This window comes from Lepisma saccharinum, chromosome 14, assembly GCF_977018435.1.
Source record: "Lepisma saccharinum chromosome 14, izLepSacc3.1, whole genome shotgun sequence".
In the NCBI taxonomy this organism is placed as follows: domain Eukaryota; kingdom Metazoa; phylum Arthropoda; class Insecta; order Zygentoma; family Lepismatidae; genus Lepisma; species Lepisma saccharinum.
The window spans coordinates 6937177-6963829 of record NC_139242.1 but is presented as its reverse complement, the minus strand read 5'-3'; positions in this window follow the sequence as shown (position 1 = coordinate 6963829).

Below are 26653 nucleotides of genomic sequence, written 5' to 3'. Positions count from 1 at the left end.
GTATGAGCTTTTTCTGTACACTACAATATATACTTCATTTATGCCTTAAATCTACTAGTTACTAAATACATTTTTTAAAATTGAGAGAGAGTATGGATATATGAAGACAATTGTGAAAGATTTGGAACAGGTATTTTTGGGTAGTAAATAAAATATCATCTCTTCTAGATCTGCTATTGATGATATGGAAATTTGAAAAAGTTAAAAATTTGCAAGAGTTTTAATAACAGTAACAATAATAATAATAACAATTATAATCTTAATGACAATAACAACAACAAAAACCGGACAAGCTTGAATATTAAGTCAGCCAGGCAATAAATCAGACATGGCATATCATGATCCAACAGATTTTCTGATGACACTTGTCTGTTATATATTTCTTATAAGCAGCTAACCAATAGATCAGATATGACTCAGGGTGACAATTTGATATACTGAATAAGGAATTGCTATGGCATGTCATAATCAGACAACAGTCAACATAAGGGTGAGCTGCAGCATCAAAACATAACACAACATCATGCCACGTCTGATGTACTGGGTGATCAGCATCATAATTGAATATGTTGCATGTAATCTATTGATTTAAGCAATTAAGTGGGCGACTTTTCTCCATCTCCCCCTTTCTCTTCTCTCTCTCTCTCTCTCTCTCTCTCTCTCTCTCTCTGTGTGTGTGTGTGTGTCTGTCTGTCTTACTCTAAGCATATGAGTTTCCACTTTGTCAATATCAGTCCTAATTTTCTATATTAATAACATAATTTTTACAAGAAATATAGATATATGATGAAGTGATATTAATGTAAGGACTCTCACAAAGAGACTCACACTGTTTGAGGGAAGCATAGTGAGGATAATGTTATAAGAACTTAAGATTTAAATGCATGCTAGTTGAACATACACTTCGTTTACTTTTGTAATTCTGCCTAACTACATCACTCCAAGTATTAGCTGGTTCATTTGTATTTTTCTTCTTTTCCATTGTTTCACGTAGATCACTCTCTAAAAGTTTTATAATTTGGTCCTTGGATGAAATTTCAAGTCGTAATTTCTCATTTTCGACTTCCAATTGTTTACACTTAAAGCAGGTTGACATTTTGCTATTTCTTACCTATATATTGTTGCTGGTGTTGTGATATCTGCAAGATTTGTAATTTGTATACTTTACGATAAGTATTACAATTGTAACTCAATAACACTTAACAAATTACAAACATGTGTTTCCAGTTACAAATTCTGCCAAGCAGAAATAATTTAATTCCCATAAATTTTCCAGGTATTGAAAGCTTTTTTAAAAAAAATCATTTGTTTCCAATGACCTCAGTCCTAGCCTTGTTTTCCTGACTCCTCCACTTGTCCAGGACTTTGGAGTCAGTGCGAACCCTGTAAATAAATTATCTGAAGGGAATGGCCAAGTGACTTCAGCCTGGCAGTGTGTCTGCTGGCATAACATTGTTTCTATGGTGTATTTTCGCTTTTAGAATCTTATTCAAAAGTAAAAATAAATGCCAGTGGCAACCAAGAAGCTATTAAATGGGGTTGCATACATGTGGGATAGAAAATGCTATTTTCACCCGCTCCTAGGAACGAATTTTTTGACCTTTATGTCTTCTGCACACTGTGAAAGTTGTCTGTTGTATGGTCACACCACTGTGTACTTATGTTCAAGACAATTACAAGTAAAAAAGAAGAAAAGTTGCAGTAAAATAAATTCCAATTGACAGAATTTCGTAAATAATTATGTACTTTATTTCTTGAGTGTTTTGGACCAATAACAATACCTAGTCTGCCCATAAATTATGTTACATTATGTTACAAACTTTTGGCTTGGACTGTACATCTGGTAGTGAGACTCATGAACCAAGCTTGTGCTGAAGTTCACCCCTGACCATTGTGTGTTCAGCTGTGAAAGAGCAAGTGTGTATCTTCTCTTGCTTAGCATGGAGTGGGGCGAATATGAAAACAGAGTAGCCGTAATTGCTCAGCATATGGTTGGGATGTCACTCACTGAGATTTTCCAGCCCCTAAAAATCCTGAAGATCAGCAAAAGGTTTGTGTATCAGACAATCCAGAGATTCACTGATTCTGGTAGCATGAAAGATCGCCCAAGAGTTGGTCGACTTCACACCGTATGAACAGCTGTGGCTGTTAAAGCAGTGATGGCTCGCATCCGCTGAAATCCCATCTGGAAGCAAGTGATAATGGCCCAGGAGCTGAACATTTCACAACAATCAATGTTCAGGTTACTTAATGGAGACCTTGGAATTGGAGCTTACCGGTGGAGTACTGGAAATTTCCTGATGACACAAGTGAAGAAGCAGAGGGAACTGAAATCGAGATGGCTCCTTCAGCAGTACATTGCCAATGGGCATTGCAGGATTCTGTTCACTGATAAGAAATTGTTCACCACTGAATAAAGTTTTAACCGCCATAATGAAAGGGTGTATGCTTCCAACTCTCGAGAAGTTTGTAAGAGAGTTCCCAAAAATCAGAGATGCCACCAGCCCTTCTCAGTCATGGTTTGGTGCCGGGTGAGCTATGAGAGTTCCACCAGACCTCATTTTTGAGAAAAGGGCTTAACAGCAGTGTGAAAGTGTCTTGGACCCTCTCATGACACTGTTGAACCAAACAATGTTTCACAATGAATCCTGGATGTTCAAGAAATATTCTGCCCCAGCTCATAAGGCATGGATGACACGACGGTGACTGGAGACCAGTATACTCGATTTCATCTCCAATTTTGATTGGCCATCTGATAACCATGATCTCAGCACGTTGGACTAAAAACTGTGCCCAGAGCTAGAGGTTTGTCTGCAAGAAGAGGCATCCTATAACTGAAAGTTAAAAGCGCTCCTTGATAGCAGCAGGGTGGACTTTCCCATCAAGACCATCCGTGCTGCAATAGATGCCTAGCCAGTGAGACTTCGAGCCTGTGTGAGGGCGAAAAGTGTACATTTTGAAATCTGATTGGTGCTATTTGCATGTAATATATGTAAGTGTAACATACTAAAACAACATTTAAAAATCTGAAACCATATTCAATTTATTCACAAAATAGTGTGTAACATTGTTTATGGCCAGACTAGGTATATGCCAGGCAATTTTTGCCCCAAAAATCTAGCAACGATTCTGCTGTGAAGTGGATTTTTCTATTTACAAAATATTAATTAACCCTAAGCCATTGAGTGGCAGAATGGACATCAGTTTGCAGAAAACCCTTGATGTTTGCGAAAAGGGATCACAGACATTTCAGTGTGGGTGGAGAGCTAAATTCCCCTTATATGGTTGGTTTTGTATTGCAGTCATTGATGAACCTTTCTTCCATAATTTAAAGAGTATTGAAAATTCCCCTCTTTCTAATTATATGAAACATTAATGGCACTGTAACAGAAGAAACCATTCAACAATGAAGGGGTTCCTATTTATCAAGTGTCACACAACTGTTTTTGACTCATAAAAAGTTCATATAATTTTAATAATGTACACAGTATTCTACAGAAAGTCTAACATAAGCAGTACAATGTCTATAGTGGCACAAGAGTCTTTCTTCCCTTATAACAAGTAGTGTCTGAGCCGAGATGTAAAATTTGGGACATGGATTAAAAGGAATGGACTGTCCCGATTAAATTGGAATGTCCAATAGCCTTGCATCAATGGTTATAGAACTAAAATAGCCCAATATTGCAGACTGCAGACTTCTAGATCCTGTCTCTGTCCAGAAACAACATATTCATTTGTGCAAAGACAAAATCGAAATTCATTCAAAATTTGAAAAACCATCAACATAATTTTTGTAGGTTTTTATACGTCCAAATTAAAATTTTTCATGGCTCAAGGGGGGTGGGAATGGCCCCCTGGCACCCCTTTGGGTATGGGCCTGACCCAGGTAACTGCTTCTTGTAGGCCAACAAGGATCCCAACCCATGACCAGTATTATGCTTTGTTGGGTTGATTTGTCCTGTGCTTGTCCTTCTGTGTCCTTTTGAACAGCTTCAGCTTTTAAATTATGTAAGGAGATTTTATTCATCAGAGATACTATAGTATACTGCTGGACAATGAAAACCGGACACTTTAATATTTGACATCTGAATTGCAATAACAGCTCGCAGGTATATTCCAGAATGTTCGGCAGATCATGTAGTACCATATGCACCATTCATAGGCTCGGACTTTGTTTATTCATTCGTACTTAATTCAGTTTCTGCAACATTTAGTTAGCCCTTGTACCAGAGCTTTTATCGACCCATTGCGTTATAACAAAAAATGCAAGTGTCCGGTTTTTTTTGTCCAGCAGTATATTAGTTCTATTTAAGTTATGAATGAACAAATTAGTTTTAGATATTGAACAAGAAAGTTTTAACAGATTTATTCTTTATTATTATTGTATTACTTTTTTCTTGTTAGGGGATTGTCCTCAGTTTTGTCTTACTTAAGGTGCTTATCCCCAAATTGCATGATGGGTAAAAATAGCCTATGTGCTGATGTGTGTATAATATAAAAACCAATCAATCAAATTTTGTTGTAGGGAATCCATTGCTCTCATTAAGAGAAGCAGGAGAAATGCCTGTGCATCAGATCTTTGTGGAAATAAGAAGTTACTTGCCACAACACAGACAATCAGTGAGCTTAGAGGGAGACCATACCCACAACAGATGCACTACTTCAGCTGGACCCGGAGGGAAAGGACAAACTGTTAATGTAAGTGATTGATTTTATCATTCCTTTCTATTTTCTCCCTCCTTAGTGGATTCCTCTTGCTTCTATCACATTTCCTCCATGGACTCAGTTCTTCCTTTCTCCCTCATTTCCCCATCCACTTATCTTCCTTTCATGTTCCTCCCTTCTCTATGAAAGAGTTCATTATTTCTATCTCACCCATCCTCCTTGGTGGACTGATTTCCTTCTATCTCTCTTCCTTCTATTTAGATAACTTGCTTCTTCCTGTTTCCTTCCATCTGCTTGGAATAAATTAATCACTTTCTCTTCTGTTTTGACAACATGCTTCTTATTACCCCTTACTTCTGTATTAAGCCTGATCAGTGGCTGGCTGTATTTAGTGACCAACTTTCTATCTTGCCACCAAAGTTCCAAGATTCAAGTTCCAGTCTGGGCATGGCTGTCCCTTGTAAGTGTTATTTCATTTATTTCATCAAATTATCACTCATTGTCTTCATTGTGATTTTCCAAAAGTGGAAGATAAACGATACTCTCCTATTGCCTCTTTCCGTCCCCTTAGTGGATTTACAGTTCTCTGTCTTCCCCCCCCCCCCTTTTGGAGGACACGTTTAATTCTATCAGCATACATTCTTCCTTAAAGACATGTTTCTTCCTATCTTGCTCTGTTCTCTTTAGAGGACTTGATTTCTTTTATTCCTGTTCATTCTCCTTGTAGAACTTTACTTCTGGTGTCTTTTCTTTACTCCTTGGAGGAATTGCCACTTACTATATTCCTAAATTCTCCTATCTTTATCCTTGTCCTTTGAGGACTTAAATCCTCCCTTTGCCTTGGAGAACTAGTTTCTTTCTAACACCTTCCTTTCTACTTGAAAGACTTGTCTGGATTTATTTGTTCCTATGTTCCTCTAATCCCCTTTGAGGACTTGCTTCTTCCTAACTTCCTCTGTTCTCCTTTTCCCTCCTCTTACCTTCATCCCTTGTCTTTGTGAAATTTTCATCTTCCTATCTATCTCTCATTTCTCTGTAGGATTGCCACCTACTATTTTCCTCTCTCTTCCATAACTAATTTGCTTCATTCTATTGTTCTGTCTTCTCCTTGGATGAGTGTCTCATCGTATCTTCCTTTGCTATTGGAGACATTGCATCCTTTCTCTCCCTTCTCCATTGAGTGCTTGTTTTTCCTCATCTGCCTCCCTTGTTTTTGGATGACTTGCATCCTGTTCATATTCCTCTTATTTCTCCTTCGAGGATATGTTTCTCCTGACCCCTTCATCTTCCCCTACTTGTAAAATATAATCTGCCTCTCACTCTCTTTCTCTCTCTCTCTCCCTTCCTAGAAGGAACTAGTCTTTTTCCCATTTTCTTGAAGTACTTCTTTCTTGCTATCTCAATTCCTTCTCTTTCAGGAAAGAAATCCACCAAGGTGAAGATGAGAGACAAGAAGAAATGGGTCTTATATGAAGGATGGAAGGTGAGAGATGGAAAGCAAGTAGAGGAGAGGAGTTTTTGAGAACTGAGTACTCCACTGAACGATGGAAAGTGTGAGGAGGAAAGGAATACACCACAGGAAGAAGGGTGCAGGAAGTACTGAGTCCTCCAAGGACTGTGGAAGGTGAAAGAAGGAAATATGTTAACCAAGTGTAGTGACAGAGATAAGAAGAACTGAGTCCCTCATGGGGAATGCAATGTAAGAGGATGAAAAAATCCACCAAATGGAAGAGAGAGATAACAATAACTGAGTCTTGGAATATAAATGAAGGCCATGGAAGGAAGGGAACTCACAAAGTCTATGAAGGGAGAAAGACAAAAACTGAGTCCTTCATTTAGAAAGAAAAACTAAGTCCTTCATGGAGAAAGGAATGAATACACCAACTGGAAAGGCTGATATAGGAATAACTGTGTCCTCTGTGGAGAATGGCAGGTGAGAGAGGCAACAGAATTCCCGAATTTGAAGAAGGGAAAATAGGAGGAACTGAATCCTTCATGAAGAATGACAGGTGAGAGAATGAACAGAATCCATAATGTGGAAAATAAGAGATAGGAAGAACCAAGTCTTCTTCTTTTTGTAATCCCTTACTTCATCTCACCTCTTGATGGTAAAACCAATGGCCTTTTCTCTCTGTAGTTTGTGCTCACCTGCCAGTAGTACAAATAAGAGTATAGAGTAAACAGCCCTAGAATATAGTTCTATGTCTAAGTACATAATGGCTGTGTATCTTTGTAATGCCTGGTAAACATATGTGCTGATGGATTGTAAAGGTGGCCTAATGGTTGATATCTGGAGTTCGAATTAGGGTTCGTGACATCAGCACTTCCTTTCATCACTTTTTCCTCTTGGTGGATCCCAATTCTAGCCTCTTCAATTCTCCTTGGATTACTCAGTTTTCCTATTTTTATTCCTTGATCAAAGTGGACTAAATTCCTTCTATATATATATCCCTCTCTCCTTGGTGACTTAAGTTCTTTCAATAACCCCTCTTTCGTTTGCTGGTTTCCATTCCTTCTGTCACCTTTCAATCTCCATGGAGGACTTAGTTCTTCTTATATTTATCCATTCTCATGCTCGATTGACTTTTCCTATCTCCTCCATATTCCTGGCATGGCACAGTTCTTCCTCTTTTCTTTCACTATCATTGGTGGATTTACTTCAGTTCATCTCTGTCTTTCTCTTTCCAGGACTTGATTTTTCCTATCTTGCTGTTCCATCTGAACCATTGAATTCTTTCTCCTCTCTCCTTCCTTTCTCCTCCTTGGAGGTCATGGTTCTTTTTATCTCCCCTCTTCTACTTGGGAGATTTCCTTTTTTCTGTCACCTACCATTATAATTCTTCAATTTAGTAGATTCCTTTTCCTTTATATATTTCCATTTTCAATGAAGGACTCAGTTCCTCCTTATCTCTCCTCTTGTACCTCGTGTATTCTCTTCTTTCTGTTACCTGCAATTCCCCATGAAAGACACAGTTCTTCCTATCTATCCTCTTCCACATGGGTAATAAGGGAATGGATTAAGGCAATCCACCAAGAGATAGCAAAAATTGAATCCTCATATTAAAACAGAAGAAGAGGCGGAGGTAGGAAGAATTGAACCCTGCAAGGAAAAGGGAAGTAGAAAGCAGGAATTAAATGCGCCAAGAGACAGAAAAGGAGATTGCAAAAAAAAAGGTTCTTCAAGGAAAAGCAGGAGGTATGTGAGGAAATAAATCCAGAAATTACAGGTAAATAATATAGGAAGGGTGGAGTCTTTAAACGAGTAGGAAATGTGATAGAAGGAAGGGAATCTACTCATTTAAAGAGCTGGAAATAAAATAAACTGTGTTGTACAAGAATAATGGAAGGAGAAGGAGGAGAGAAGTGGAAATAGAGAGCAATCGGGTCCTAGAATGAGAAGGGACAGATATGAGAGGAAATGAATCAAGCAAGGTAAAGAATGGGATGCAAGAAGAACTCATACGTCATAGGAGGAGAGAGATAAATAAGTGGAAGGTATTTCATAAATGGCAGGGGAATGATATAGTAAGAAATGAATCTTTCAAAGAGAGAGAAAGGGGATGATAAGAAGTAATACTACCAAATGGAAGACGGCGCATATGAACTGAGTCCTCCAAGGATAATGGAATTTTGAAAGGAGGAAAGCAATTCACCAAGTGGAAAAAGGACTATAGGAAGGACAGAATCCTGCATGGTTAATGAAAGATGAGAAATGGGGAGAAATTCACCAAGTGGAAGAGTAAAGATAGGAAGAAATACGTTTTACTTGGAGAATGGACTTTGCAAGGAAGATTTTAGTCGCCCATGAAGAATGGAAGGGGAGAGGATAGGAGATATGAAGAATTGAATCCTCCATGGACAATGGACGCTGAAAAGTGAAATGGAATCAACCGAGTGGTAGAGGGTAGTTTGGAAGATCTGGGCTCTGAATAGATGATGAGATGAGGAAACTAATCTACCAAATGGAAGAAGGGAGATAGAAAGTACTGTGTCCATAGGGAATGGAGAGATTGAGAGAAATCCACAAAGTTGAAGAAGAGAGATTGGAATAACTTAGTCATCCATTGAACAATGGATAGAGGAAGGAGAACAGTAATCCACGAAGTGGACGAGGGGAGTTAAGAATCACCGTGCCCTCCACAGTGGTAGGAAAGCAAAAGAAGGAGAGATATCCAACAAGTTGAAGTTGAGATATTGAAAAACTCAGTTTTCCATGGATAATAGAAAGTGAGAGGAAAAAGGAATAAATCAAGTGGAAGAATGGAAGTAAGAAGAACTAAGTCCTATGTGGAGAATAGGAGGTGAGAGGAGGAAAGGAAGTGGAAGAAGGAGGATAGAAGAACTCAACCCTCCATGGAGAATAGAATGTCAGAGGAGGAGCAGAATAAACGATATGGGAGATGGGAAGAGTCTTGCAAGGAGGAGAGGAGACATGGAATGAAGTAAATGCACCAAGTATATTGGAGGAAGTGTGGTAGAACTGAATCCTATGAGAAGAATAGAAGTTTGGAAAAGAAAGGGAATTTACCCCAAGTTGACAAGGGGATATAGGAAGGTGACAGAAGAAGGAATGAACAAAGTGGAAAAAATGAGATTGTAATAACTGTGTCCTGAAAGTATGTACAATAAAAAGTTATTGGAGGATAGATATCAACCTCAGGAGAAAGGATGATACAGGAGGTACTGAGGACCACAAGGTAAAGAGGGGAAGATAGAATGAAGAAAATCTATCAAGGATGAGGGATGAATATAGGAAAAACTGAGTTCTAAACAGGTATGGAAAGTCAGAGGAAGAACCGAATCAACCAAGAGTAAAACGAGAAATGGGAGAAATGAGTCCTGGAAGGAGAAGGAAGGGAATCCACCAGGGAAATGAGTGGGAGATATGAAGAACTGAATCCTCCAATGAGATAAAATGGAAATAGGGAGGCCTTGCAAAGAAAAAGAAGAGAAATGGAAAGAATTGATTGCATGAAGAAGAGGGGCAATAAGACAGAACAGATTCATCCAAGGGGAAGTTAGTAATGTGTGAAACAAACAACTTCATCATTGTAGAAAAGGAGAATGAGGTAGGATGAACTTACATTTTCAACAATAAGGAAAGGAGATAGGAAAAACTGTGGCTTCCAAGTGGAAGGAGAAGGGTTAGTGGAATGCATGTAGTTTGTTTGGCCCTTTTTTTCTGGCTACCATGTGGAAGTCCAGTGTAATCCAGTGTAAGTGATTTGGACCAAGGGTATTTCAAGTCATTTCCCTGTTTACGTGCAGCTCTGGGACCCACCCAGCCTTGTATAATGGTTACCTGGTATCAACCCTGGGTGGGGGGGGGAGGAGGGGTAAAGGCAACCGGGCATGATGCTGATCACATTATACCAACTATGGCCGAGATCAGGAACATGTGGTGCTCTATACCTCCACATCAGCTCATATGTCTTCATGACATGGGGTCTCCTCGATGGCACAGTGGTAACATCATCGCTTTGTAATCAAGGGGTCTAGGGTTCGATACCAGGTGGAGGCACATAGTCTTTCGGATCCCACTTTAAACTGTAGGCCCAGTCTCGATTAGCCTTTCTGTGCATAAAATGGATTTAAAACAACAAATCAATCAATCAATCAGTCTTCATGACATGAGTACACATGCACAGGGGTACCATTACCTTTACGTTTTAGTTTTTTAGTTAGTCACATTTATTTCAGTTTTGGTGATGAAGAGGATCAGTGATGATGAGATCAATTGATGAAGGGGCACTGATAAAGAACGTCCAACCAGACTTTGACTCAAACTTGGAAACTTCAACGGCAATTTTAAATCTACCACTTAATGTGTCGGCCAGCAAGCCGCCGATGGAATGAACTGAATTCATTGAGGTGAAAGATTTTGAAGATGGATAATTTTATATCTATTTCAGTTGTGGTACTGAGTCCTCCAATGAGAATGGAAGGAGATTGGAGGAAGAGTATCCACCAATGGTAGAGCAAGAATGGAGAGAAAGAAGTCATGAAAGAGATGAATAGGAGTAAGTAAATCCACCAAGGAGAAGGAAGGAAGAGAGGAGGAAGCAAATCCACTAGAGAAAATGAAAGGGGAAAATAAAAAGAGAGAGTAATGGAAATCTCTTACCTCGATATATTCTTCCAGTCTTGGTTCACTGGATAAAGAGTAACTGTGTACTTACTCCAAGATCCGAAGATCTATGATTCTTCCTCTTCTTCTTCCCAACTCAATGGATCCCCTAGAACAAAGTAAGAAATGATGCAGAAGCATAATATGAAGCAGAAGTCAAATAATATGGTTAATGATCATGCAGAATACATTTTCTAAATTTGAAGTAATTCTTGAAGCTTTCCTGGCAGAGAATGATGAAGAAGTTCTCTCGGGATATGACCCAGGTGATTTCTGGATAGGCTTCCAAACTTTCGAGAAGTAACGCCACTCTGCAGATGAGGGGAGCCTATCCGTAAATCACCTGGCTGATATCCAGAGAGAACTTCTTCATCATTTTTCTAAATTTGTTTTTAATTTCAATTTTAATTTATTTCACTTTGAAATCTTCAGAAACTTTTCAGGTAATTAATGGATTCTCAGGAAGGACGATGCTAGTGATTTCTATTATTTACATACATTCAACGTAATTTTATCTGTGCAAAAAAATTACTTAAAACAGACTTTGACAAATTGTACATATTTCTAAATTTTGGAAATTTATATTTTCACAACAGCAGTTTTTTTAAAGTGGCAGAACAATTCTTGCTTGACTCGGATAAACATTAAGTTTGATGAGCAATTTAATTTCTTAAATGCATGTTTTTTGTAACAAATGCTGGATTACAACCAATATATTTTCCTCAAATAGAATTATTTTAGTAATCAATATTACTAATATCATGTATTTATTAAAGAAATTAGAAATGCGAATAGGACATCATATATTTTTCTGTTTCATTTAGTAATGTGCAAGATGTAACTATGAAGTACGCACTTATTGCAATTATTATCACATGCAGGGAATCAATAATACAATAACATTGCTAACAGAACTAAACAATCAAAATGATTCACTAACTTTAAAATAACCAGTATATCAACTATGCAGCCATAGTACAATATTTCACAATCACCTCATCAAACTGCCAAGCAAGCATTTCTTTTTTTTGCAATGCATTATTGCGAGTAAAGAAAGCAAGAACATTTTTACATCAATTTCTTCGTAGACTTGCAAGAATATCAATTTAATGGGGTGTTATTACTTTCTTAGGATCCCATGATATTCACTCTTTTCCAGCTTCTCTTTCAGTGCCAAAAATATGTGCATTATGTGAATACCATATCACTAAATAATTGTTTACAAAATATAATGTTCGAACCCTTTCTGAACTGCAGAAACCCCTTGAAAATCTAAGATTTTACACTTTATCAAGAGCTTCATATCTCTCCCAACACCTCCCAATCAAATTTAATACTCCATCCAAAAGTTCTATGCCAATTTTAGACTTACTGTTGATATTGATGAGTGGATATTACCCATCCCCGAAAAATTAATTCTCGGTCCCGAAACCAGAATTTTCACAATAGTCTAAGATGTAATGATAATACACAAGAGTTGGATTTTCCCCCACCCCCCAATTTAATGCCACCATAATCTCAGACTGAACACTTATGTTTAATGGTTGGATATTGTCCCCAAACATTTTCTTCTTAATCCCCGACCAGAATTCACATATCAAATTAACATGTAAGAGTTGGATATTTGCCCTCCCCCATTAATAATATTATCCATTACAATTCCCTTGGCAATGTACAAATTACTATTTATATGACAGTAATGGTTAATTGGTAACATAATTCAACTTGTGTTCAATTTCCATCACAAAAAATCCACTCCCCCAAGTAAAAAGTTGGATGGATGCAATGTGCATCCACAGACCTATATGTGGGCATCTCTGCCCCTAAATAATTTCCTTTCTTCAATTAATGAATGAAATATGATGCACCTAAGGTGTAATATTCTTACATATATTTTAGAAAGATACATAATTATTGAAATTCATATTAAGGGAAAAATCCACCCCAACATAAAGTTTGACGAAAGCACAAACTGTGCCATAATTTTCCCCTGTGGGCACCCCTCAATGTGCTAGTTCATTTTCATTTACATTTTCTGTTAGTCTGTTAGATATATCTAATTCAAACAGGTTTTATTAAAATTCAAAACACAAAAGGTGATTTTGATAGAGAAAGAGAAGTAAATATATATTGCAGAATTAAGTAAATATATGTACACAAATATAACCATATTTATTTATTTATTGAGAAAATTTCAGATACAGCACATGAGGCCATTTTACACTGAAATTTTCAACAATGAAAAAGCAAAATAATAATAGTAATAATAATAATAATAATTAAAAGTAACAAAATAACACAATAATGAAAAGCAAATTAACTAGAAATAAGTAAAAGATGGCAAACATTTCTTCTAATAGAAGACCGAAAAGCAAACTTGGAGGAAAATATATCCATAGTTGAGGAGAGATCATTGAATTGTGTGGAAAGTCTGTAAAAGAGAGATCTTTTTTTGAGTGTTTTTTGTGTAAAATAAGCTTGTGTTGCGTGCGCATGGGTACACGAAAGTATAATTCCTCAAGGAGTGTGTTGCAGCGAATTTTGCCATTGACAATTTTGTACAAATAAATGAAATCATTCTGCAAACGGCTCTGATATGCAGTCTGTAAGTTTAGAAAAGACAAGAGATGCGGAGATGAAAAATTGTGTAAAGAGGGAACCCTATAACGAACTATAGCCAGGAAGAAGTGGAAGACTGAATCAATTCTGGAAAGCTGAGTGGGACAAGCCATGGACCAGATGGGAGAGGAGTATTCTATTATTAGGGAAATGAATGACTTGAAGTATAAAGTGAGGGCTGAGATGAGTGAAACTGTACAGTAAACCCAAGAGATGCATTACCTTTTTAGTGGTGCCTGTAATATGTTCCTGAAATGATATTTTCCTCAAAAACAATGCCTAGGTCTTTGTGAGAAGATAAATCTTTGATGTTATTGCCAGAGATGGAGTAAGATGACTTTCACTGGTTCTTCTTGAGAGAGATAGTGAGAGTGATACAATTTCTCAGGGTGTAATGTAAGGTCCCATGTCAGACACCAGGTAGTAAATGTTGTTATGTCATTCTGTAGTAAATGAGTATCGTTGTAAGAGGAGATTTCTCTGAAAACTTTACAGTCATCCGTAAAAAGAAGGTAATTACTAGTGGGAGCTGTGAGGTGGTCGGCAAGGTCGTCGACAGATAATATGAACAAGAGAGGTCCTAGAACACTACCCTGTGGAACTCCAGAGAGCACAGGAAGAAAGCTAGATGCAGTTCCTGGAAGAACGACACGTTGTTGGCGATCGTTAAGGTAATCTGTGAGAAGGGTTAGAAATTTGCCATGAACGTTGAATCTATTGCATAACACTGGTCAACAAGATTTTGTTTATCATTGTTTTGTGATGAATTCTTATAGATTTTGACCCACTAAACACGAATCCGGCAACAATTTTGTTGAAATATCAACATTTTGAAAGATATTAGTATGTTTTGTTCTCTTGCACTGCTGCCTTAGCCACAGCAATATGGGTGTATTTACTCTTACAGTCGCTAGATGGAAGCACAGTTGCTGTTGATTTTAACTCGTGTAAAGGTTCGAAACTCCCTCTTCATGTCTACCCTGTCTGTGTGGTTTACCTATTTTTTGTGTGTGTTTTTATCGGTGCGTAGTAAATTTGAAGAGTACAAGCGCTCACCTGAATTGCTACTTTGGCCTTGTGGTTGTGTTTCAAGGTTGTTTCTTCGCCACCATGTCTACTACTTCAGTCTGGGTGTGTGTTAATCTGCGTTAAGTTCATTTGCTTTGTTATGGAACAGCATGTCAGTGGGTCGGAAGTGCAAATTACATGCAGTCTCGTTCTGTTATGTACGTGGATACTATATTGGGCCCAAGCAAGTTAAACATGTCATTGTACCAGGGACAAAATTTTGTGAAGCCTATAAAGAGTACTTTGGAATGGCTGCTGGTGATCTGGACAAACCATGAGTTCCACATGTTACGTGTGGTAACTGCAGGTTGAAGATGGAACATTGGTTGCGTGGAAGCAGAAAAGGCATGCCATTTGCGATTCTGTGAGTGTGGAGGGAGCCTACAAATCATCATGATGATTGTTACTTTCGCATGATCGACCTGCCACATTTCAAGAGAGGGATGAACAGGTGTCAGCTACAGTACCTTGACATACCATCCTCCCGAGCACCTGTTGCTGACAGTAAAGATCCTTCTATACCATCGCCTCCAATCCAAACCACGTTTGCGGAAGAAGGTACTGATTTGGACAGTTCTGGTGAATATGTTACTGATGATGAGGATAGCAAGAAACCTCATTTACTGAACCAGAAAGAGCTAGACGACCTTATTCGAGACCTGAATTTACCAAAAAATAAGTTTGAACTTTTAGCTTCACGGCTGAAGGAATGGAACTTGCTACTTCCTTCCTGTAGAATAACAAAATTCAGAAAGAGACACCAGGTGTTTTTGTGTTTTTTTGTTTTATTTTTTATTTTTTTTATTTTTTCTGTGGAAGAGTCGCTGTGCTACTGTTCTGATATAAGTGGTCTCTTTAGTGTAATTGGCTTTCAGTATGAACCAATTCCAGTCGCGTACTCCATCCACTTGAAGGAAAGTTACTCAAGTGTGAAGTTGATGTTGGAGAAAATCCATTTTTACAGGACCACAGATTTGTTTCATGCTAAATAGTAATGAACTTAAACAAAATATGACCGAGCTGGAAAGAAATGCTTGGAAGGACTTCCACAACTTCGTGAAGGGATTTCTTCTCCACAACAGAAGTGAAGCTCTTGACGATCAAGTTAAGACACTAATTGATAGATATAGAGCACTGGGCTGTAGAATATCTGTAAAATTACACATGCTTCAATCGCATCTTGATTTCTTTGGCAGAATTTGGGAGAGATAAGCGAAGAACACAGCAAACACTTTCAAAAGGACATTCAGTTCATGGAAGGCAGATATCAGGGAAGATGGGCCTGTGCCATGATGGGTGATTACATTTGGGGATTAGTTTGTGACGAAGGAGAAGGAAGTGTTTCCCAAAAAAGACAACGAACAACAAATATTAACTCTTGAGCATGTTGTCACATAAGATGAACTAAATGAAAGGACTGATGAGTAATATTATTGTATTCTGTTCATTTCATTGTATTGTTTTAGCTATTTTTCATTGTTATATTGTTCATTATATATGTAATTTTATTGGTTACTGACTGTACTGTGTTTGTAATTTTATGTTTTTCTACATAATCCATATGACATATAGGCTACACGTTGCATTTTCAATAAGAAATAATAAACGACCCATATTATCCAAAAAAACTGACATTACAGCAAAACCAATGTCATATTCGTGTTCAGCAGGTCCAAATTATGAAAATACGACTGAAAAATATACATAAGCAGAAAGTTCATGAAAATTTGTAGACCAGTGTAATTTGTGAATCAGAAAACAATGACTAACAGTATCAAAGGCTTTGGCCAGATCAAAATATATTACATCTAATTGTGAATTATTTGAAATACATTTCATAGCATGTGAGAGAAAAACAGACAGGTTTGTAAGACAGGAGCTATCAGGAAGAAAACCATGTTGGTTTGAGCTTAAGTAAAGAGAAGCAAATTTATAGAGTCTCTCTTTGATTATTTTTTCACAAATGATGATCAGAGGAGAGAGTAAGGAGAAGAAACAATATTTTTGTTACCACTTTTGTGAATCAGTGTGATGTTGGCTTGTTTCTAAGAGTGAGGAAAGACACCTTCTGAGAAACATCTGTTCAGGAGAATGTAGAGGGGATAGCACAGGGATTTTATAATAAATCCCAAGTACTTTTTGTCCTATTTAATTTTGAAAGCAGGGTTTCAGTTGTGATATAAATTTTCTATTTCTATTTCCAGTTTCTTTTAAGTATTTAAATTAGAAAATTATTCATCAATCAGTGAAAAGTATGCAACAGCATTATCATGAAAACCTTCCAATGCAATATGTGTGTTCTGCCGTTTATAGCACACTACTAGGATTGTATTATATGCTTTTACTTTAAAACATATATCATACCCTTAAAATAATATTTTGCTATGAATGAAGTTTCAGGGTGTTCAATACACGTGCTACACCAACCTTTAAGTAATGATTTCGTTTCTCTCATTACTAAGCCTCTGGAAGTTGTGTCTCCATAGTATCCATACCATATACAAAAATGAAACTCGCTACTAACTCCTCTGATCAACAATGACAATTAAATGACATTGTTAAGGTTATGCAATGAGTGATACCACACAGCAAGTCTGCCTGCTAAAGAAAATATCCACCATGACACAGTTGCATCTCTTGTTTGTGACCCCAACCTTCTACCGATTTCCTGTCATAAACTGTATACAGGGTTTGTCCTGAATATGGAAGCAGCAAATATGCCATGGCACCTTGTCACTTCTTTTCAAATGGTGGATGAGAAAGTAAACTTCCTAAACTACCTCATCCTACAGATTTACAACAAGCACGCGCCCGTGAAAAGAAAGAGAGTTGCGAGACCTCCCAGACCATGGATTACCTCCGAGATCCTGCAGCTGATGTCCTACAGGGATGCAGCATACAGGCAATATAAGTCTGCAGTCAGTGCATGATTATTTCGAAGAATACAGCATTCTTCGGAATCGGTGCACGCAGGCAATACAAAAGAGAAAGTTTTCCTTTGCCGGACAACTCTTAAACTATAGATCACAACCGAAATCACTGTGGAACAAACTTAAAATGTTCGGTGTTGAGAAAAAACATGATAGAAATGAAATAATTGGCATTTCTACTGAAGAACTAAATGGTCATTTTTAGAACTCTTCAGACAAAAAAAAGTAAAGTGCTCCCCTGTGCATAGCACCATGCCATGAAGGTGTATAGGGGTGTGTGGGTAACACCCCACACTTTCTAGAGCCGTTCGTGAGTGGGGGTGATGTGATCAGCAACATGCCTCTGACCACCTTTATCCCCCAGGGTTTCCCCCAGGTATCCATGTCATTCGATGCTGGGTGGGCGCCGGGGCCGCTTCCAACGTTAGAAGAGTTCCCGGATTTGAACCAGCTGGGGAACGAACCCGGGACCTTTAGCATGGTAGTCAGACACTCATCAGACACAAATCCTAAAATTAAGAAATGTACGATCGACTCCATAAGTGTTCACAAAAGCAAAAACAAAAATAGTTTTGATTTCTCTTTTATAACTCATGCTAAGGTCCAAACTGCAATTAATAGAATAAAATCCAATGCAACTGGAGCACATGAAATTTCTATAAACATGTTAAAATGTATCGCTTCCCACATCTTATTTGCAATTGCAGACTTTTCAACACATCCCTGTATACTGGCACATTCCCAAACATTTTGAAACTCGCTCACATACGCCCCCTGGCTAAAATCACCAACCCAGTAAGCGCTCAAGATTTTCGACCTATCAGTATTCTCCCCACTTTGTCAAAGTATTTGAACACATCATGCACGAGCAAATTTTTAATTATGTACAATCGAAAAATATGTTAAACCCCTTCCAGTCCAATTTTCGCCCTCAACACAGCACCAGCACAGTACTCATTAAAGTGGTGGATGATGTAAGGTCAGTGATGGATAAGAGATATCTGACAATGCTGGTTCTCCTCGATTACAGCAAAGCCTTCCAAACCGTCGACCACGATATCCTGCTGGCAAAATTGTCATCTTATTTCAACTTCTCCAAACCCGCTGTTGACTGGACTCGATCATTCATAGCAGCCAGATAGCAATGCACATTCATTTCTGAAAATGGCTGCCAATAAATTGCGGTGTACCCCCAAGGAAGCGTTTTGTCTCCGCTACTGTTCTCCATGTACATAAATGATATATCAGAAACATTTCAATCAACAAATTACCATCTGTACGCTGATGACGTCCAATGTTACTTATCGTTCCCTAAAACAAACATCAATATGGCCATCAAAGCTCTAAACGCTGATATTATGAACGTCTGCAAGTGGTCTCAGGCAAATGGTCTGCAAGTAAATGCTGAGAAAACTAAATGAATTTTAATTGGCTCACGGCACCTCATATCCACAACAGCGAAGTCCTCCATCCCGGACATTCTTGTAGACGGGAAACCCATTTCACTATCACTTTCGGTCAAAGACCTGGGAATTGTTGTTGACGAAAACCTCACCTGGAGTGACCATATGAAGGCCATATGCAAAAAATCTTATGCAGCCTTACACTCACTGTACCACCTAAAAAACATCTTACTACAAGAGTTAAAGGAAACACTTGTGAAATCGCTAGTTTTGTTGCAAATAGACTAATGTGACTTGATCTCAACAGTGGACTAACAAGACATCTACAGGGAATACAAAATGCATGTGTACGTTTTATATATAACATCAAATATTTTGACCTACATAGACCTAGGCTGGTTCGACCTTTCAACATGCTCTTACAGTGCTCTACAAAATAGTGCATTCAAGAGAACCCCCTTACCTACTTTCACGATTTCAACCCCTCAGCAAAGCACACACCTTTGCTACCCGTTTACGAAACAAATCCCTGCTCCCCATCCCCTCCCACAAGACAGTATTTTACGGAAATTCCTTCACTGTCACTGCCACTACAGCGAGGATCTGCCTCCCTAATGACATAAGAAACTGTTCTTCTCTCGGCAATTTCAAACCAAAATTATGAAACCATCTTCTGGAGGCAACTTACCAGTACTGAAAACAAGGAAAGACAATAAAATGAAACCCTTGATCTAAATTTTTATGACAAACACTTACCGACTTTTCTGTATTTTAAGTATTTTTGTTATGTGTGTGTTCATGCTGTACGTGCATTTTTTACGTTTCTTACATCATATATGTGTATTTTTGTGTTTTGTCTTTTTGTGTTTTTTCTTGTTTCTTTTTGTGTGTTTCTTCTCTTTTTGTGTTTTTTTATTTTCTTTGGTATTTTTATGTTTTATATTTCACAAACTGTTAGATATTTCAACTAAATTTGTAAAATGTGAAGTAGAGATGGTTAAGTGTAAGAAAAGGCTTGTCCCTTAACTTCGCCATCCAAAAGAAGAAGTAAATAAATAAATAAGTATCGGGATTGATTTTATCTGGCCAATGGGAAGGGGTGGAGGGCGGTGTCTGTGGGTGGGATTGGTGTTGCAGAATGTCACGTGAGCTAGGAGACCCAGCACAGTTGAATCCGAGCCTTTGGAGTGTGTAGGTCGTGCCTGAACTGAAAGTGTGTTTAGTGCTAGCCTCGAGAGTGAAGATGCAGTGAACCATCGAGCAGTGTTGTGCCATCAAATTTTGCGTTAAACTGAACAAATCTGCTACAGTGACTTTTGATATGATTCGTGAGGCTTACAAGGACGAAGCCATGTCCAGAATTCGTATTTTTGAGTGGCAGAAACAATTTAAAGATGGCCGGGAAGACGTCGAAGACGAACAATGTGCTGGACATCTGACATCGATCCGAAATGCTGAAAATGTGGCCAAAGTGCGAGAACTTCTGAACAGTGATGGCCGGTTAATTGTTTGTTTGATAGCACAGGAGTTAAATTTACTGAAATCCACTGCATTCATTTGTGACCGATGATGATTAGAGCCCACTGCATCCGAAAGGAGATTGCCGATTCTTGGCTGCTGCATCACGACAATGCACCCAGACACACGTTGCTAATTGTGAGGGAGGCACTGGCCAAACATTGTGCACAATACCCTACAGTCCAGATATGGCTCCCCCGACTTCTTTTTGTTCCCTCGGATCAAAAGGAGCCTGAAAGGACATCGTTTTGGGACGATTGAGACGGTCGACGAGGTGCCTGAACAGCCTTGCAGTTGCCGACTTCCAGGGGACCCATGAAGAGTGAAAAAGTGCTGGCAGCGGTGTATTGATGCAGGAGTGTCATAATTTGAAGAATATTAACACACTGTACATATATCTTCAGTAAATTTCTTTTTATGACTTCAGTCCTGAGAGAGATCACAGGCACCATTGTGATTCCTTGTGCAGAAGTAGAGAGACACCAAATTTTAGGGTGTACCACCCACTTTGCTCTTGGATTTTATGATTTAACTAAGTTGGAAGATGACAAGAAGAGGTAGACCCTGACAAGCAATCTTGTTCTCACCACCATATTCCCTTTTGTTTGATTTGATTTTGTTATTTAGCATAGCAGAACAACAACATTCTTAAAATTCTTGTGGGTGTGGTATATATATATAAACACACACACACATGTATATATATATCCCTGAAATGTGGGGGCCTCCTATTCCAACCTAGTCATAAGCAGGCTGGAGCAAGAGTTCCTCAATTCCCAAACACTAAAGCCACTCCTCTTGCTGAGATTCATACATGACATTTTCCTTCTTTGGACACATAGCGAACCTTACCTTACATCCTTTCTAAATTAACTGAATGACTTCACCACCTGAAAATCACCTGGTTCCCCTCGAAAGACAAATAAACCTTCCTAAATGTGGATATTTTCATTGTGGGTGTCCACTTGGAAGCAACCATACCTGTTAAATCTACCAACCACCTCCAATATCTCCACTGCTCCAGCTCACACTCCTACCAAACCAAAAAGCTATCCCATTCTCCCTATCCCTCAGGGGCCAGTGTGCCTCAACTAATCCACCTCATGCTGCCAAAACTGCAACCTACACCTGCAACAAGCCCTAATCAACTGAGTCTACCCCTCAGGAAGGTTGTGAGGAAGGCGCTAACCATTCGGATACGTGGGTATCGGTAAAGCAAACTGCATTTTTCCTGAGTAGTAACTTTCAATTGAATTTTTGAAATACCATCTTTATATATGATTAACGTTTTTTCAAAAAATTTGCATTGCTTGATTTCCATAATTTCCCCATCTCACGATCTCGTTACTGAAGGATCCGGGCTCGAGCCCTGGCCTTTGCATGTGTGTTTATTTGCAACCACTCTTCACCCGTTTAATTTAATCAACGTTCATCGTCATGGCAGAAATTGTACATTTTTTAATGTAAAAAGTAGTGTAAATACAGAGGACAGAAGTACCGCAGAAAAATTTCCCCTTAGTTCTTTACATCATATTTATTACACAACACAAGAACGTAAAGTTATAGAAGGAAAATGTCAGTTGTTTTAAAACCAATAGGTTATTCTGGAAGTATTATAAATGCTGATCTCATTCATTTTTTCCTATCACTTTAATTTTTTTCACAATTTCACAATCAAAATTCTCATATTCACCATGACATCACATTTAATATTGGTTGTTATGTGTTTGTGTGTCTTGTGCAGTAGTTGTGCTGTGTAGTGTATGAGTTTGTCTTGTGTAGTAGCTGTGGTGTCTAATGTGTTTGTGTTTGTCTTGTGTAGTAGTTGTGGTGTGTTTGTATGTGGGTTTGTCTTGTGTAGTAGGTGTGCCCTAGTGTGGTTGGAATTGTCTTGTGTAGTAGTTGTGCTGTCTAGTGTGTGTGTGTTTATCTTATGTAGTAGTTATGCTGTCTAATGTATTTCTGTTTGTCTTGTGTAGTATCGGTGATGTGTATATATGTGTCTTGTGTTGTAGTTGTGCTGTCTAGTATGTTTGTGTAGTAGTTGTGCTGTCTAGTATGTTTGTTTTGTCTTGCGCAGTAGTTGTGCTATCTAATTTGTTTGTGTTTGTCTTGTGTAGTAGTTGTGGTGTGTAGTTTGTTTATGTTTATATTGTGTAGTAGTTGTTGTGTGTTTATGTTTATATTGTGTTATAGTTGTGATGTGTTTGTGTGTGTCTTGTGTAGTAGTTGTGCTGTCTAATGTGTTTGTGTTCTTCATCTTATGTAGTAATTGTGCTGTCTAATGTGTTTGTGTTTGTCTTGTGTAGTAGTTCCTCCATTCACATTGGGGGTTAGGTGTAGAGCTGACAACTCTGCACTGTAAAAACAAATGTCAAGAAACAGCAATAAAAATCCATGGATGTTCCCAAGGTAAAATATTCCGGAGGTAAAATAGTCCCCCGTTCGGATCTCCGGGTGGGTACTACTTTGGGAGGTCCCTGGACTAAGGATAAGATCTACATTAGGAATAAGGATATTAAATTAGGCACCTGGAATGTTCTGAGCCTTTACCGGCCTGGGGCATTTCAGTGTACAGTTAATGAGATACTTAAGTATAAATTAGATGTAGTAGCTGTCCAGGAAGTTAGGTGGCCAGGAGAAGGGAATTGTAAAACTAAAAATTATACTTTTTTCTATGGTGGTACTGATAATCATAATTTTGGAAAAGGCTTTTTCATAAATAATAGAACTATCTCGGCTCTTAAAACAGTACAATTTATTAATGATAGGATATCATATGCAGTTTTACAGGGTAGGTGGTGTAAAATTATTTTAATAAACATACATGCACCAACGGAAGAAAAAGATGATAATACTAAAGATGATTTTTTTATAGAGTTAGAACAGGTCTTTGATAAATTTTCTCAGTATGATATGAAAATTCTGTTAGGTGAGTGTAATGCACAGATTGGCAAAGAAGAGACATTTAAACCCACAATTGGTAAAGAAAGTCTTCATGAATTAAGTAATGATAATGGTATAAGATTGATTACTTTTGCAACCTCAAAGAATTTAATTGTGAAAAGTACCACTTTTAAACATAAAGATATCCATAAATATACCTGGTCTTCTCCAGATGGTAAAACTCATAATCAGATAGATCATATTCTCATTGATAAGAGAAGACATACTAGTATAATTGACGTTCGTACACATAGAGGTGCTGACTGTGCCAGTGACCATTATTTAGTAATTGCTAAATTAAGAGAAAGACTCTCAGTGATAAATCATAAGCAACAAAATCTAAAAGTTCTAAAATTTGATACAGGAAAGTTTACTGATGAAAGAATTAAGAAAGATTACCAAATGAAACTGTCAAATAGATTTGAGGTTTTGCAGGATTTAAATGATGATGCAAATATAAATGAAACAGACGTAAATAAGAATTGGGAGCACATACGTAATGCAATAGAATCAGCAGCTAAAGAAAGTATAGGATACCATAAACCGAGAAAAAGTAAGCCATGGTTTGATAATGAATGTCATAATCTAATAGAAAAAAGAAATCAGGCTAGACTTAGGTGGTTAAATAACTCTGATGATACAAATCTAAACAATTATAATAGAATAAAGCGAGAAGTTAACCGCACGTTTAGAAGTAAAAAAAGAGATTACTTGAAAAGCAAAATTAACGAAATTGAAACAAACAGCAAAAATAAAAATATCAGAGATTTATATAAAGGTGTAAATGAGTTTAGAAAGGGGTGGCAACCTAAAGTAAACTTGATAAAAGATAAAGATGGTGATTTTCTAGCTGACCCAAGCGATATTCTAAATAGATGGAAGGACTACTTTAATGACCTTTTAAATGTTCATGTAGGAGATAAATCAGAAGTAAATGAAGTACACACAGCAGAACCTTTAGTTCCAGAACCTAACTTGACTGAAGTTAAAGATGCTATTAAAAGGCTAAAGAATAACAAAGCACCTGGCATTGATTTAATACGAGCTGAGTTAATTAAATATGGTGGAAATTCATTAATATGTCAAATTCATAAATTAATTTGTTTAATATGGAATAAAGAAGAAATCCGTCAACAGTGGAAAGAATCCATAATTGTTCCTGTGTTTAAAAAAGGTGATAAAATGAACTGCAATAATTATCGTGGAATTTTTCTACTTTCAACAACATATAAAATATTATGTAACATTCTTTTAACAAGACTAACCCCATATGCTAATGAAATTATAGGTGATTATCAATGTGGATTTAAACGTAACAGATCAACTACAGATCAAAATTTTCACATCAGACAGACACTTGAGAAAAAGTGGGAATATTATCAAAATGTCCATTAGCTATTCATTGATTTCAAAAAAGCATATGATTCGGTCAAAAGAGAGAAATTATATAATATATTAGTAGATTTTGGAATACCTAAGAAGCTTGTTAGTATGATAAAAGTATGCACAAGTGAAACAGAAAATAAAATTCGTGTGGGTATTAATATGTCTGACAAATTTACAATTCATGATGGGTTAAAACAAGGAGATGCATTATCTCCATTGCTCTTTAATTTTGCCTTAGAATATGCTGTTAGGAAGCTAAAAGAAACTAAAGAAGGACTAAAATTAAATGGTGTGACTCAGTTGTTAGCATATGCAGATGATGTAGACTTACTGGGGGATGATGTGAATACAATTAAGAATAATGCTAAAATATTTTTCAAAACTGCTAAAGAGATAGGTTTGGAAGTTAACAAAGAGAAAACTAAATATATGCTTACATGCCGAAACCAAGTGTTAGGTAATAATCAAAATCTAATTATTGATAACAACTCGTTTGAACCAGTTTCCAAATTCAAATGCTTAGGAGTAATATTAACAAATTAAAATTATATTAAAGAGGAAATAAAAAGTAGGCTTAATTCAGGAAATGCATGTTACTTCTCTCTTCATAAACTTTTGTCTTCTCGTTTAATATCTAAGAAACTAAAAGTTAAAATATACAAAACAGTAATTTTGCCTGTAGCATTATATGGATGTGAAACTTGGTCCCTTACATTGAAAGAGGAACATAAATTGAGAGTATTTGAAAATAAGATCCTTAGGAGAAACTTTGGACCTAAAAGGGATGAGGAGACAGGTGAGTGGAGAAGGTTACATAATTTAGAACTACATAATTTGTATTCATGTCCAGATATTATTAGAATAATTAAATCAAGAAGACTTAGGTGGGCAGGCCATGTGGCACGAATGGGTGAGGAAAGAGGAGTTTACAGGATTCTTGTTGGGAAACCTGATGGTAAGAGACCTGTAGGAAGGCCAAGACGAAGATGGAGGGACATCGTTGAGATGGACCTAAGGGAAATCGGTAGGGATGGAAAAGAGTATATAGAACTTGCTCAAGATAGGGAAAGATGGAAGGCTTGTGTTGCTGCAGCCATGAACCTTCGGGTTTAAGAAGGCTAGGGAGTTAGTTAGTTAGTTAGTTAGCTACCCCTCCGCCCTCATCAACAAAAAAATCACCAAAACTACTTCCCCCACCCAGACTAATCAACCCAAAACCAACCCCCCTCCCCCACATTGATCACCCAGTATCACCTTCACCTGATGAAAATCAAGCACACCCTTCACTCCCTTCTTCCTATCCTTCTCAGTGATTCTGACACCAAGAATATCTTTCGAGACAAACCCAGAGTCATTTTTTGTTGTGAGATAGGAAAAGATTAATTTTTGTCACGTATCCAGGGTAAATTTATAAAATTTTGGCCCTAGACGATCCTTTGTTTTTGAACAGTGTTGAGGCACTGAAAGGGTTGGTTGTAAGAACGACCCACGAGGCCGAAACACACCTGCTTAAATAAAGACTATTCTATTCTATTCTATTCTATTAAATTATTATTATTATTATTATTATTATTATTATTATTATTATTATTATTATTATTATGTGGGGTAAGAGTGCACGACAAGTAAAATCTTGCTGTGCAAGTACCCATGTTCCATTAGAACATTAGGCTGGCAAAGAGGAGTCAGCCTGAAAGTTATCATGGTGGAATGTAATGACATGTAGTTACAGTCATCTGGAACAAAGAACATTGAAATCATCAGGTAATTTTCATCTTCCCAATGTAATATGTTGTTCTTTGCAAACAGTGTTTGATAACAATATATGAACTTTAGTAAATCATTGACTACATGTATTGATTAAGGTATGTGTGTCATAATGCATGATGTTTCAAATTATTTTCCATAAATGACAACACCTGCTGGTAACGAAAAAACAGTGTTGTGGGCATATCACAGTGTTCACATATCACAGTGGAGCAAATGTTTGT